The sequence below is a fragment of the Nilaparvata lugens genome, chromosome X (assembly GCF_014356525.2).
Source record: "Nilaparvata lugens isolate BPH chromosome X, ASM1435652v1, whole genome shotgun sequence".
Classification (NCBI taxonomy): Eukaryota; Metazoa; Arthropoda; class Insecta; order Hemiptera; family Delphacidae; genus Nilaparvata; species Nilaparvata lugens.
The window spans coordinates 33,696,364-33,710,473 of record NC_052518.1 but is presented as its reverse complement, the minus strand read 5'-3'; positions in this window follow the sequence as shown (position 1 = coordinate 33,710,473).

Sequence of the window (14,110 nt, the reverse complement as noted above, 5' to 3'; positions counted from 1 at the left end):
AAACTCCACACATCTACATCTTATTGTGTTTAGTGAATTTTTGAACTAGTGCTTTAAATAGTGGAGGGAGCCGAACTGTCAAGGCATACTGAATGCACTCGAATCAAGAGACTTTTTCATTTAGGTTAAGTTTTATCAGTTTCATCCCCATTTTCCCCGTCATGTGTCGTTCTGAGGTCGGTTCACGATTGGTCTGCTGCTTCCATGATGCCTCTCACTAACACGTCAGCTCGCTCGCCCTCAAGTAGGTATGATTATTTTAATAATAGTAATAATGACGCAGGTATGTTTCTAGCAAATAAGCTCCACTCTTTCAAAAAACTTTTCAAGGCTGCTCACCTTAACGTACAATCCCTCAGTTGCCACATTGATGAACTCAGAGCAATCTTCCGTTTTCAGGACTTCAATATAATCGGAATTTCCGAATCATTTTTGAAGCCTAGTATTTCATCAAATTTTGTTGCATTGCCTGGATATAATCTTTTCCGGAATGATAGATTAATAAAGCTTGTGGGGGTGTAGCAGTTTATGTGAAAGATGGTATCAAAACAAAAGTTCTAATCACATCTAAACAAGAGTATTGTTCCAGACCAGAGTTTATGCTACTTGAATTATCCTTATCTAGTAATGATAAATTACTCGTTGGTATCTGTTATCGCCCACCAAAAATAGGTCATTTCACAGATTTCGAAAATGCCTTGCTTTCTCTTATGCCTTGTTATAACCGTATACTAGTTATGGGGGATATGAACACCGACTTGAACATGACGAATCGTAACTTTGACTACTTTCAACTGACTACAATTTTCCAATGCCTAAACATGACTATTTTACCCCTCGATCCAACTCATCATACAAATGAATCAGACACACTCATTGACCTTCTCATTGTTAGTGATCCCAATGAGGTTGTTCAAGCAGGCCAAATCTCAGTCCCAGCTATTTCTAGACATGATTTGATCTACTGTGTACTTTCCCATAAGATACCCAAGCCAGAACAGAAAATTATCACTTATAGAGACTTCAAAAACTTTGATGAAGCCGCCTTCCTGACTGATGTGGCTCAGACTCCATGGCATCAAATTGAAGCATTACCCTCAGTTGATGACATGGTCAAGACTTTGTATGACAAACATGCACCTTTTGTGACAAGGAGGATTAATAGAAAACGACGAGTACCGTGGATGACTGAAGACATACTTAAGATGATTGGACGTAGAGACAAAGCACATAGAAAATTTAAAAAGACATTCGACTTGGACAGTTTGATAGAGTATAGGAGCCTTAGAAATAGGGTTAAACAGGAATTACAGATCTCAAAGATTAGGTACTTGAATTCGTTTATGACAAACAATAGACAAGACTCTGAATCACTTTGGCAGGGAATAAAAGAATTCGGGCTTGGCAAACAGAAATCGAATCCACAAATTGACTTACCATTGAATAATATAAATGACCATTTCGTTTCACACTCTAACCAACGCGACGAAGTTGTCATTGCTAATCATATAGATGATCTTGAAGAGCAGGTTACAAACTTAGATTTACCAATCACTGATCAATTTCATTTCCATCCAATCTCAGAAGAAGACACTTTCAGAGCAATTCAACGTATTCATAGTAATGCTACGGGTGTAGACAAAATTCCTATTAAATTTATCAAGAAGATGTTATTTGCTGTTTTACCAACCATTACATACATTTTCAACAAGTCACTTGAAGAAGGCATTTTCCCTGAAAACTGGAAGTTTGCTCTGGTTCGCCCTCTAAATAAAGTTCCATCACCCAATAAAGTTGAGGATTTTAGACCAATCAGTATTTTACCTGCATTGTCCAAAGTGCTAGAAAGACTCATTCATGCTCAAGTTGTAAAATTTCTAGACAACAATAGTAAGCTTCATAACTTTCAATCAGGCTTTAGAAAATTCCATTCAACTGAGACAGCTCTGCTTCGTGTCACTGATGATATAAGGTTAGCTATGGACCAAAGAAAATGCACCATCCTCACCCTATTTGATTTTTCTAAAGCATTCGATACTGTTGATCATACCGTCCTTCTGAATAAGTTGGCTATTCTTGGTTTCAGTCACAACTCGTTAGTTTGGTTTAAATCCTATCTATTAGGTAGGAAACAATGTGTATCTGTCGGTGACAAAAAGTCAACTTGGAAAAACGTTATGCATGGAGTACCACAAGGTTCAATTTTAGGCCCTCTCCTCTTCACTTTGTATGCTAATGACCTTTCTTCCATTATCAAATTCTCCAGTTTCCATACTTATGCAGACGACCTTCAAATCTATTTGAGCTGTCCCATAACAAAAATTAATGAAACAGTTGGAATAATGAGTCAGGATATCAATTTGATAGTGGAATGGACAAAGAAAAATGGCCTTAAGCTTAATCCCATCAAAACACAACCCATTATAATTGGATATTCTCGTCTTATAAACAATATTGACCTTGAATCGATTCACAAAATTAGTGTAGACGGTAATGACATTCCTTACTGTAGCTCAGTTAAAAATTTAGGCATTATTATGAATAATACTCTTGACTGGTCAGAACAAGTGAACAAAACTTGTAAAAAGGTATTCTCAGCCATGCATGCATTGAAGAAAATGCACGATATCCTCCCTAGAAACATTAAATTATTATTGGTTCAATCTCTCATCTTCCCACATTTAATGTATTGTAATTCTGTTCTTAACGATATGCAAGTCACTCTGAATGATAAACTACAGCGTTGCCAAAATTATTGTCTACGTTTCGTCTACTCTCTCCAACGCCATGATCATATCACCCCAGCCCACATTGCTAGTTCAACATTGAAGCTTCCCGATCAGAGGCTTTTTCGAGTAGTCAAGCTTGTTAGAGATATCCTGAAATACGGTAATCTGAACTATTTTAAAGATGATTTCAAATTTGTCTCTGAAGGTAGGAGGATAGATGCTTCACATACTAGAACCGGAGAAAGTACTTTAAGGATACCCAATCATCGAACTACTATTTTCACAAAATCCTTCTTAGTCAGTGCCTGTCGTGCATGGAATACACTTCCTGTTTCTATCAGGTCTATCGAGAGCCGAGCGAGCTTCAACCTGACTTTAAAAAAACATATTTTGGAACAAATGACTGAAACTGTCCGGCCCTAGAACGATCACATGACAACCATCCCTCACCCATTCCACCAATATAAACCTTTAAACCATGTTATAGAACGAATTGTATATATATATATATATATATATATATATATATATATATTATATAAACTCATGTTATTTCAATTATTCACTGCATACTGCTGTATATTACTGAAATTTGATAACTCTGATCTACTTTCAGCCTACTTCATTTTATTAATCAATTATTTGATCTTATCTACCTATATAATTATTTTACTTTATCAATTTTATGTTTTTTTTCTCTTCAATATTCATATTGATTAAAACTTTTACAATATTTCCATTAATAAATAAATCCTTAGTTTAAATAACGAAATTAACGTTTTGGTAGAGAGTTAGTGGGGAGGATATTTTTAATATTCTTCCCAAAGAATGGACATTGATATGTCCAAAGCTCCGCCAATTTATGTAGATGCATAACAATATGATTATTATCTATAGTTATTATATTACAAATTGCTTTTTCATATCATATACAGTTCAATAGTTATTTTCTTAGTCTATATTATGTAAATTCATCTATAATTTTGCTGTATTGTAAGCTATTGAGTATAAGTGTATAAGCCAGTATATATTGTAATCTACATAAATAAAGTACTCAATCAATCAATCAATCAATCTCTCTCTCTCTCTCATAGAAAATAAAGGCAGTCATTCTATTCTATTCTCTCTCTCTCTCTCTTATGTTATGTAGAGTTATGTCAGGTTATGTCAAGTGAGTAAATGTGTGTTAGTTCAGCTAATGGTACACTATGGTTTGACCGAACAGAGGCATGCTGAAGAATGAGGTCAATGCTCCAAAGGCAGGGCCTTCTCCAGCTATTTCTGGATCATGGTCTGAAGAGACCCCCCATATTATTTGACAGCAAATCAAAGAATCTGTACAAAATGCTGTCTCAATGGCTGTGAAGTCTATTTTCAAGGAACTTCTGGCATTGAAGCAGTGGCGGCTTGTCCTATGTGTTCAATGGTTCATTGAACCCCCAGAATTGAACCAACTCCTATAGAAAGATGAATTCTACTCATATAATTATATTTTTATTTTATACTCATGAAATAACATCACAAAATTTTTCATCTATGTAAACTTAACGTTGATGTTTTGCAGCCAGTGCCAGAGTGGCTTTCTTGAAACAGCACCGAATGGTATGATGAGATGGGTGGTGGTGGAAAGCAGTGTTCATTCTCCGATGTGAACCCAAAAACAAGGCTGGGTGAGGTAGTGGAACAGTGGAGGGGACTCGGTTTACTAGCACGGATTTGGTTCACAATCCTGTCTGAACCACGTTTGCATGAGGTCATTCGAGAGTACCCGAACCTAGCCGAGGCAAGTGAAGCATTTGGTAAACCTCGGAATGAATCATGAGTATTCATGATACGGATTCAGTAGCAGTGCCATCTTGAACATAACCAATAAATTGAAATTTGGTGGCAGTAAACAGTAAAAAAGCGGTTAACAAGAAGTAGAAAGCATGACAGTTTTGAGGTTATATGGTATGGTTTCAGGTATACACTTTATACAGTTGTGATAGATTTTACTGCATTCTTTGTTATATAAATTTTTTTTGCGTGTTGAAGAATAGGCTATAGACTAGTAATTTCTAGTGTGGTTCGTGTATTTGTGAGTATTTCTAGTATGTCCATTTTGTTTTAGTGAGAGTGTGAATATAATTTATTGTGTTAGGTACCGTAACAGCATTTTGATGAAGAAATATGAATAAGGTTCAGTATTTGGTAAAGACAAACATTATTGATATTGAGGATAGGTGTAAAATAAAACATGATGGTAGATTAACTCCCAAAGTAAAAATCTGGTGTGGCGCACTCACACAACTTTCCTTGCCGTTATGAAAATTGATCACCTGACACTAGTGTTCCCGTGCATCTCAAGTCTACTATTCAAAGATTTGAGCGAGCTGGTGACAAAGCAATAACGCTGGAGACACACGAGTTTTGCTATCTCTTCATAGTGAATCATTTAATAGAATCAACAGTTGCCAACAGTTTGCAATAATTGGATAATCACATTCTCTTGAATTTCGAGCTTATTTTCAATTTTAGGTGAAAATGTTACTGAACATTAATTGTAGACTCCACTCAAAATTTTCTGTTTAAATTGTATCTGAAGCCTGATAATTGAGAATCTAAAATCAAACTTTGCATAGATGGGGCAGAGCTCCTGAAATTTTTACAGATATGGGACTTATGGCAGTTGATAGAGACTATCGATGACTATTCTAGGTATAACTTTAATAAAAATTGTTGTAGCCGTTCTCCAGAAAATCGCGAAAAACCCTGTTTTTGACAACATTTTCGCCATTTTAGCCACCATCTTGTAACACATTTGATCGAAATTGTTTGTGTCGGATCCTTATAGTGTGAGGACCTTAAGTTCCAAATTTCAAGTCATTCTGTTAATTGGGAGATGAGATATCGTGTACACAGATGCACATACACTCATACACACACATACAGACCAATACCCAAAAATCACTTTTTTGGACTCAGGGGACCTTGAAACGTATAGAAATTTAGAAATTGGGGTACCTTAATTTTTTTCGGAAAGCAATACTTACCTTACCTATGGTAATAGGGCAAGGAGAGTAAAAATTAAACAAGAAAAGTATGAACAGGACAAAAAATCTATATCAATTTGTAGAAAATATGCTTAATCTTTGGGAGGTAATTCCTTAAAATCATTATTGATTACCTTTACACTTGATTATGCTCAATACTCTATATCCTCTTGACCTTTCTCCCCAATAGATCATGAGGTTGAACCCCCAAGCTAAAAGATCACGTGCCGCTACTGCATTGAAGGAGGAGAACAAGCAGCTGCACGATAAAATTCGTAAGCTGGAGGTGTCTTACCACCTAAAGGTCGACGACCTCGAGCAATATGGGTGCCGACATTCAATACATATTTTTTGGATCCTGGAGAGCTACAAAGAAGACACGGACCTGCTGGGGCTTGATGTCTTCAACAAGAAGCTGAACGTGCCCATGACTCTGGCAGATGTCAACTGCTCACATCACGTTGGAAGGCATCAACCACCTCAACAAGGGAAGCGTAACCTAAGGACCGACCCATCATAGTTCGACTCTGCAGCTACCGGACCAGGAAGATAATCCTCGACGCTAAGAGGAAGCTGAAGGGTTCCGGCGTCACCATTCGCGAGGATCTGACTGCAGAGTGGCTCAAGATCCTCAACGCTGCGGCCGACCATCATGGGCACAGGAATGTCTGGTCATTTGAAGGGAGTATCAAGATCTCTATCAGCGAGGGAGGATCCAAGAGGGTCCACACAGTCGAGAGGATGACTGACCTTCTAAAAATAAAGGTAAATTGAATCATTTCAGGATTCAATGATTAAGGTGCCCTTCACTACAATAATAGGAAATTCGTATTAATAGATTTCACAGTAGATATACCTTGGAATTTTGCATGAGCTGCCTTTCTGTTTATAAATGAATCTTTCCACTGCTATTTATGATTATATATAAGGCAATTATTTCAAACTGAGGAGATCCACATTTGTTAATACTGATCAATAATTTATCTTGATATTAATTCCCAAAACTACGTTCAATGCATCAACTACTATACTCCAGAGGGTACTAAAAAAATCATTATCTCTATTCTTACTAATAATTACATCTCTTACCAAAATTATTTACAAAATTAATAATTTTCGAAATGCTAAATTTCAAATAAATTGGATGATTAACATACGTTATAGATATAGATGTAATCCATAGGTATAGAAAGTAATCTCTTCTATATTAGGTGTACATAATGATATATCATCATTCTACTATTGCCACAGCTCGAACAATAGAAGCTAATGTGTGAAGAACTATTAATAGAACAGAAGGGTGGGTAGTCTGTTCATATATGCTTATATAGGGGCTGTGTTTCATTTAACGTTATCTTAGACATTCATCACTGAAATATTACAGTACTCAATTTACTACTTTTATCGTTATTGCAACTCCCAATAGTTAATTATACTTGTAATAACGGGTGCGGCAGTGAATTGGGCGATTATGAAAACACTGAAAGTAATTTTTAAAAAGAGATTTATTAATTTAAAATATACCAAATGAAACTTGAACAATTACAATTATTTAAAAATTATTTAAAGTTCCCGGAGATTCGAGGCGGCTGTGATTGAAAAACACGTGATTTCAAGTATCCCCAGACAAAGTAATCACATGCAGAGAGATCTGGTGATCTCGCTGGCCACGAAATGTCTCCGTTTTTGGAAATTAAGTGATTGGGAAATAAGCGTCGAAGAAGAGTAATTGAATCTCTGGATGTGTGGCAGGTAGCTCCATCTTGTTGGAAAAACATGTTTTGGTAAACAGGGTTATGAACTAATTGAGGTTGAAGAAAGTTTTCTAACATGTTAACATAGTGCAGAGTATTCACTGTAACTGAACATTCATTTTCATCCTCAAAAAAATATGGTCATAAAATAGCCCTTGATGAGATTGCACACCACACTGTCACAAGACTGTGAAGCGGCTTTTCGTGTATTCTCTGTGGATTTTCTCGTGCCCAATACCGAAAATTCTGTTTGTTGACGAAACCTGAAAGATGGAAGTGCACTTCATCACTCATCCAAAGATTGTTTACAAGATCTGCATTGTCATTCATCATGTCCAACATCCGATTAGAAAAAGCAAGACGGGATGCATGATCACCATTAAGCCGCGTTTACACCGGAGTTGGCAACAAAAAATTGCCAACTTCGATTGCAGACGCTAGTTGCCGATGGAAGTCTGCAACTTGTACTTGCAACCTACGCACATAGTTTGTTTTTAGGTCTGCAACCTGCAACTTGCAACTAAACATTACAGTATGTAGAAAATCAGACAGTATGTAGAATGTCGAGTGCTGAAGAGGTTGTTCTTGCTGCGGCAGCGTGTGTTATTTTATCAAAATGTAAAAAACCGAGAAGATACAAGGTTTGACCTTCATTGCAGGCAAGAGCAAAGTATAGCGGCAGCGATCTTTTAAATGATTTGAATCGAGATGATACAGATCCTTTGACGGGAGAATTGAGATGCGATGGCAGTGTAAAAAACTTTTTAAGAATATCAAGTGACGATTTTGAAAGTTTAATTGTTGGTATTGGACACATAATTAGTAAACAGGATACTAAATACAGGAAAGAAATTCCAGTGCAAGAAAGATTGGCTATTACATTGCGCTTTTTGGTGAGTGGCGACTCTTATACTAGTCTCAGTTATTTGTTTAAAGTTTCCAAAAGTGCGATATCTATTTTAGTGCCAGAGATTTGTGAGGCTGTTATAGGTTCCCTAAAGGATAACATACAGGTGGGCAAAGAAAGAAAATTACTAAATATTGTTATTTTTAGATACCTTTTATTTGTTTACGTTGTGCACTGAGTTAATAAATCTAGACAAAAAAAGTTGCAACCTGGTAGTGACTTGTAAATAAAATATGAACACAAAGTTAAGTTAATGTTTCAAAGTAACACAATTCAAAAAATTAGAAATAAATGTATACAACAGAAAAACTCCAAATCAAACAAAGAAACTCTATAGCTTAAGTAATGTATAGCTTAGCTTGAGTAATGTATAGCTTAGCTTACATTATAGCTTAGTTAATGTATTGGCATCTTCATCACCCTCAGGCTCCAGAACCACTTTTTCCCTTCTTATTAATTCGTTGGAATGTTGTAATCAAATTCCTCATTTTAGACTGGACTTCAAGTTTGTTTACTTTTATTTCCTGGAAAATTTCATTCCAAGCATAATTTTTTAAATTTTTGTTTTTAAAATCCGAAAGGATGTGGTTCCACAAGACAGGCTTATCTCTAAACAACTCTATCAAAGTAATGACCTGATCATTTGTCCACTCCACTTCACTTGAAAGATTTTCCATTGCACTAGCACAAACAACAACCATTCACAAAACACAACAACTCATGACGACTAGCCTGCTTGAACTGAGGAGCTGACGCAGCGCGACCACGTGGAGTTAACAGGCGGGAGGGGTAGCGGGGTAGTTGCAGACTCAAGTTGCAGCTCAAGTTAGTGCTGCAACTTGCATTGCCGACCGGGGTTGGCAACCGCCTTTGATCTTTACCGACTCCGGTCGGAAAACCAAATTTCGGTTGCCAACTCGCAAAATCTGTCTCCAACTACGGTTGGCAATGCGAGTTGCAGTTGTTTTAATGCGTGCAACTCAAAATATTGCCGATAAATGTCGGCAATCATTGGTTGCCAACTCCGGTGTAAACGCGGCTTTAGTATTCAGAGCGTGCACTAGGTGGATTTTATATGGATAGTAATGGAGATCGTTGTGTAAAATCCTCCTCACACTGCAATCAGAAATGCCAAGAGAAATTGCGTGACGTCGAGCTGAACGGGTTGGACTTCTTAGCATAGCCGTTAGCACCTTGTCAACGTTTTCTGGTGTACGGATATTTTTTACGCGTCCAGTACGTTTCTTCAGTGTTGAGCCTGTTTCTTCAAAGTTCACAACCCATGTTGTAATTGCATGGGCAGAAGGTACAGAAACGTTACGCGGAATGTTAGAATGATTGCGAAATGCTTGTTGCGCGGACACGTAACTATCATTATTTTATAAAAATAATTATTTTTATAATAAGCTTTAACAGTGTATGCTCGTTGTGCACTGCTCCACGATTCCATCATGACTAAATGGTAAGGCAGCCGCTACAAGATGGCGGTAGTCGCGTTCCCCTACCACGACAACAATTGACTATTTGCAGTGTTGCCAAATCGCCCAATTCACTGCCGCAACAATATTACTATATAATATTATTCATACTTCACTGTTCAATCCTATTTAAAACTCATCTAAAATAATCTACCACTTTCTCAATCCTCTCCTCTACTTATTATTTTTCTTTCTCATTTCTCCTCTTAATTTTATAGTTATTATGATTACTAGAATATTGTTGTAATTATTACATTTAATATAACTTGTGATTTTTGCAATGATGATTATTATTCTTTTCTATTCTTTTTCGTCTTCTTCTTCTTCTTCTTTTTCTCTGGCTTTTTCTTCTCTTTTGCAGTTTTTACTGAATCCCATTTTGCTCTATCTCCACCTTGTACACAATCTTCCACCACTGGATTCCATCTCTCTCTGTCTCCACTTGGACTCGATCTTCCATTACCAGTTCTTCCTCAATCTTCATCTTATTCACCATTCAGATTATTCATCACCAGAACTCCACAGATCACAACATCTACATCTTATTGTGTATAGTGAAATTTTTGAACTAGTGTTTTTAAATAGTGAAGGGAGCCGAACTGTCAAGGCATACAGAATGCACTCGAATCAAGAGACTTTTTCATTTAGGTTAAGTTTTATCAGTTTCAGCCCCATTTTCCCCGTCATGTGTCGTTCTGAGGTCGGTTCAAGGCTGGTCTGCTGCTTCCATGATGCCTCTCACTGACATGTCAGCTCGCTCGCCCTCAAGTAGGTATGCTTATTTCAATAATAGTAATGATGACGCAGGTTTGTTTCTATCAAATGAGCTCCACTCTCTCAAAACACTTTTCAAGGCTGCTTACCTTAAACGTCCAATCCCTCAGTTGCCATATTGATGAACTCAGAGCAATCTTCCATTTTCAGGACTTCAATATAATTGGAATTTCCGAATAATTTTTGAAGCCTAGTATTTCATCAAATTTTGTTGCATTACCTGGTTATAATCTTTTCCGGAATGATAGATTAAATAAAGCTTGTGGGGGTGTAGCAATTTATGTGAAAGATGTTATTGAAACAAGAGTTTTAATCACATCCTTATCGAGTACTGATAAATTACTCATTGGTATCTGTTATTGCCCACCAAAAATAGGTCATTTTACAGATTTTGAAAATGCCTTGCTTTCTCTCATGCCTTGTTATAACCATATACTAGTTATGGGGGATATGAACACAGACTTGAACATGACAAATCGTAACTTTGACTACCTTCAACTGACTAAAATTTTCCAATGCCTGAACATGACTATTTTACCTCTCGATCCAACTCATCCTACTAATGAATCAGACACTCTCATTGACCATCTCATTGTTAGTGATCCTGTTCAAGCAGGCCAAATCCCAGTCCCAGCTATTTCTTGACATGATTTGATCTACTGTGTACTTTCCCATGAGATACCTGAGCCATAACAGAAAATTATCACTTATAGAGACTTCAAAAACTTTGATGAGGCCGCCTTCCTGACTGATGTGGCTAAGACTCCATGGCATCAAATTGAAGTGTTACCCTTAGTTGATAACATGGTCAAGACTTTCGAGAATTGGACTTTGTATTTCAAACATGCACCTTATGTGACAAGGAGGATTAATAGAAAATGACAAGTACCGTTGATGACTGAAGACATACTTAAGATGATGAAACATTGAGACAAAGCACATAGATAATTTAAAAAGACATTTGACTTGGACAGTTTGATAGAGTATAGGAGCCTTTGAAATAGAGTTAAACAGGAATTATGGAACTCAAAGATTAGGTACTCGAATTCGTTCATGACAAACAATAGACAAGACTCTAAATCACTTTGGCTGAAAAAAAAATTCGGGCTTGGCAAACAGAAATCAAATCCCCAAATTGACTTACCATTGAAAAATATGAATGACCATTTCGTTTCTCACTCTAACCAACGCGACAAAGTTGTCATTGCTAATCATATTGATGATTTTGAAGAGCGAGTTACAAACTTAGATTTACCAATATTACTGATCAATTTCATTTGCATCCAATCTCAGAAGAAGACACTTTCAAAGCAATTCAACTTATCCATAGTAATGCTATGAGTGTAGACAATATTCCTATTAAATTTATCAAGAAGATATTATTTGCTGTTTTACCAACCATTACATACATTTTCAACAAGTCATTTGAAGAAGGCAATTTCCTTGAAAACTGGAAGTTTGCTCTGGTTCGTTCTCCAAATAAAGTTCCATCACATAATAAAGTTGAGGATTTTAGACCAATCAGTATTCTACCTGCATTGTCCAAAGTGCTAGAAAGACTCATTCATGCTCAAGTTGTAAAATTTCTAGACAACAATAGTAAGCTTCATAATTTTCAATCAGGCTTTAGGAAATTCCTTTCAACTGAGACAGCTCTGCTTCATGTCACTGATGATATAAGGTTAGCTATGGACCAGAGAAAATGTACCATCCTCACCCTATTTGATTTTCCAAAGCATTTAATACTGTTGATCATACAGTCCTTTTGAATAAGTTGGCTATTTTTGTTTCAGTCAGAACTCGTTAGTGTGGTTTAAATCCTATCTATTGGGTAGGAAGCAATGTGTTTCTGTCGGTGACAAAAAGTCAACTTGGAAAAACGTTATGCATGGAGTACCACAAGGTTCAATTAAGGAAGGCATATGACACAGTAGAACATAAAATTATAATAAATAAAATGAATAACGCTGGCATAAGGGGAGTATGTAACAAATGGTTTGCAAGTTTCCTTGCAGAAATTGCAGCAAGTGAGAGTAGGTGACGCATTAAGCTCCAAGAGATACTCATCCTGTGGCGTTCTGCAGGGATCAGGACTATCAGCCAAATTATTCCTGATCTATATAAATGATTTGTGCGAAGGAAACCTTATTGGATTGCTGACAGCATTTGCTGATGACACAGCTCTGAGCTACTGCGCTGAAACTAAGATTCAGCTGACCCAAATGATTACAAGCAATGCACGCCATTTAAACCTATGGTTTCAAATTAACTCCCTCGAGATCAAAGCTAAAAAGTCGAAATTTATCATCTTCCAACTAAAATCTAAAGCAGAAAACACACAACCTCTAGCTATTCCCTCTCATACCGATAAGTGCAAAAATCTTGACATAGACTGCAACTGTGACAGAATTGAGGAGTCTGAGTCTTTAGAATACTTAGTGTAATAATCGATTCCAAGCTCAGCTGGGCACACCACATACAAAAATTGAGAAAAGAGTTAAGGGTGACATGTAGAAAGTTATATTTCATCCGCAAACTCTGCCCTAAGCACTTGCTGAGTACGCTATATTTTGCACTTGTCAAGAGCAGGCTGCAATACGGAATTACGGTTTGGGGAGGTGCATACTTTTCTGTTTTAAAACCGAACTTAACTGGGGAAAAATACATAATTCGCACTATAGCAAACAAACCTTGCTTAACAAGTTCACTGCCGCTGTTCAGGGAATGGGGCCTTTTGCCTTTGAGATACCTGTACTTCTATAAAGTATAACTAACTTTTTACAATAGGAGTGGCCACCTTGTCAATCCACGGCGGGAAACTTGTGGACTCCGTTCAGCAGGAAGTCTACTTCCCCCAAAACCAAACAAAGAATGCTTTCGTAGACTTTATTCCTATGTGACCCCTAAAATATTCAACAACATACCAATCGTAGCAAGAAAGTAAACATGCTATCTAAAACTCAAAAAAGAAATAAAAAAATGTCTGTTAACAATGGATGAGATCAAAGACCTATTTAAAAAAAATAGTTAAATTCACAAGCTAAGATTGCACCCATGAGCCACAATACACAAACAGAATTATAATTAAATAATAAAAGCTTGAAAGGTACTGAACAAACTATTTTCTTTTCTTTCTTTCTTACGCTTGCTTTTGTTCTTGACAATAACTGGCAAAGCAACTTTTCATCATTCATCTCTCTCTTTTCATTTTCAACATAGATTAATGTTCATTGTCATAACCTCATTCTTCATCTTCTCTTGGAAAAAAAAACTTCTAGTTTTACACTACAATATTCTATTAGACATAAGGTAGCACTGTCTCCATCATTCACTTTCATTTTTTATTAAAATATTAATAACTTTTGTAAAAACTCCGACTGTAAGCTCTTTTGTTAGAATATTTACATTTCATGGTTAAAGTTGATTTATCTTTAAT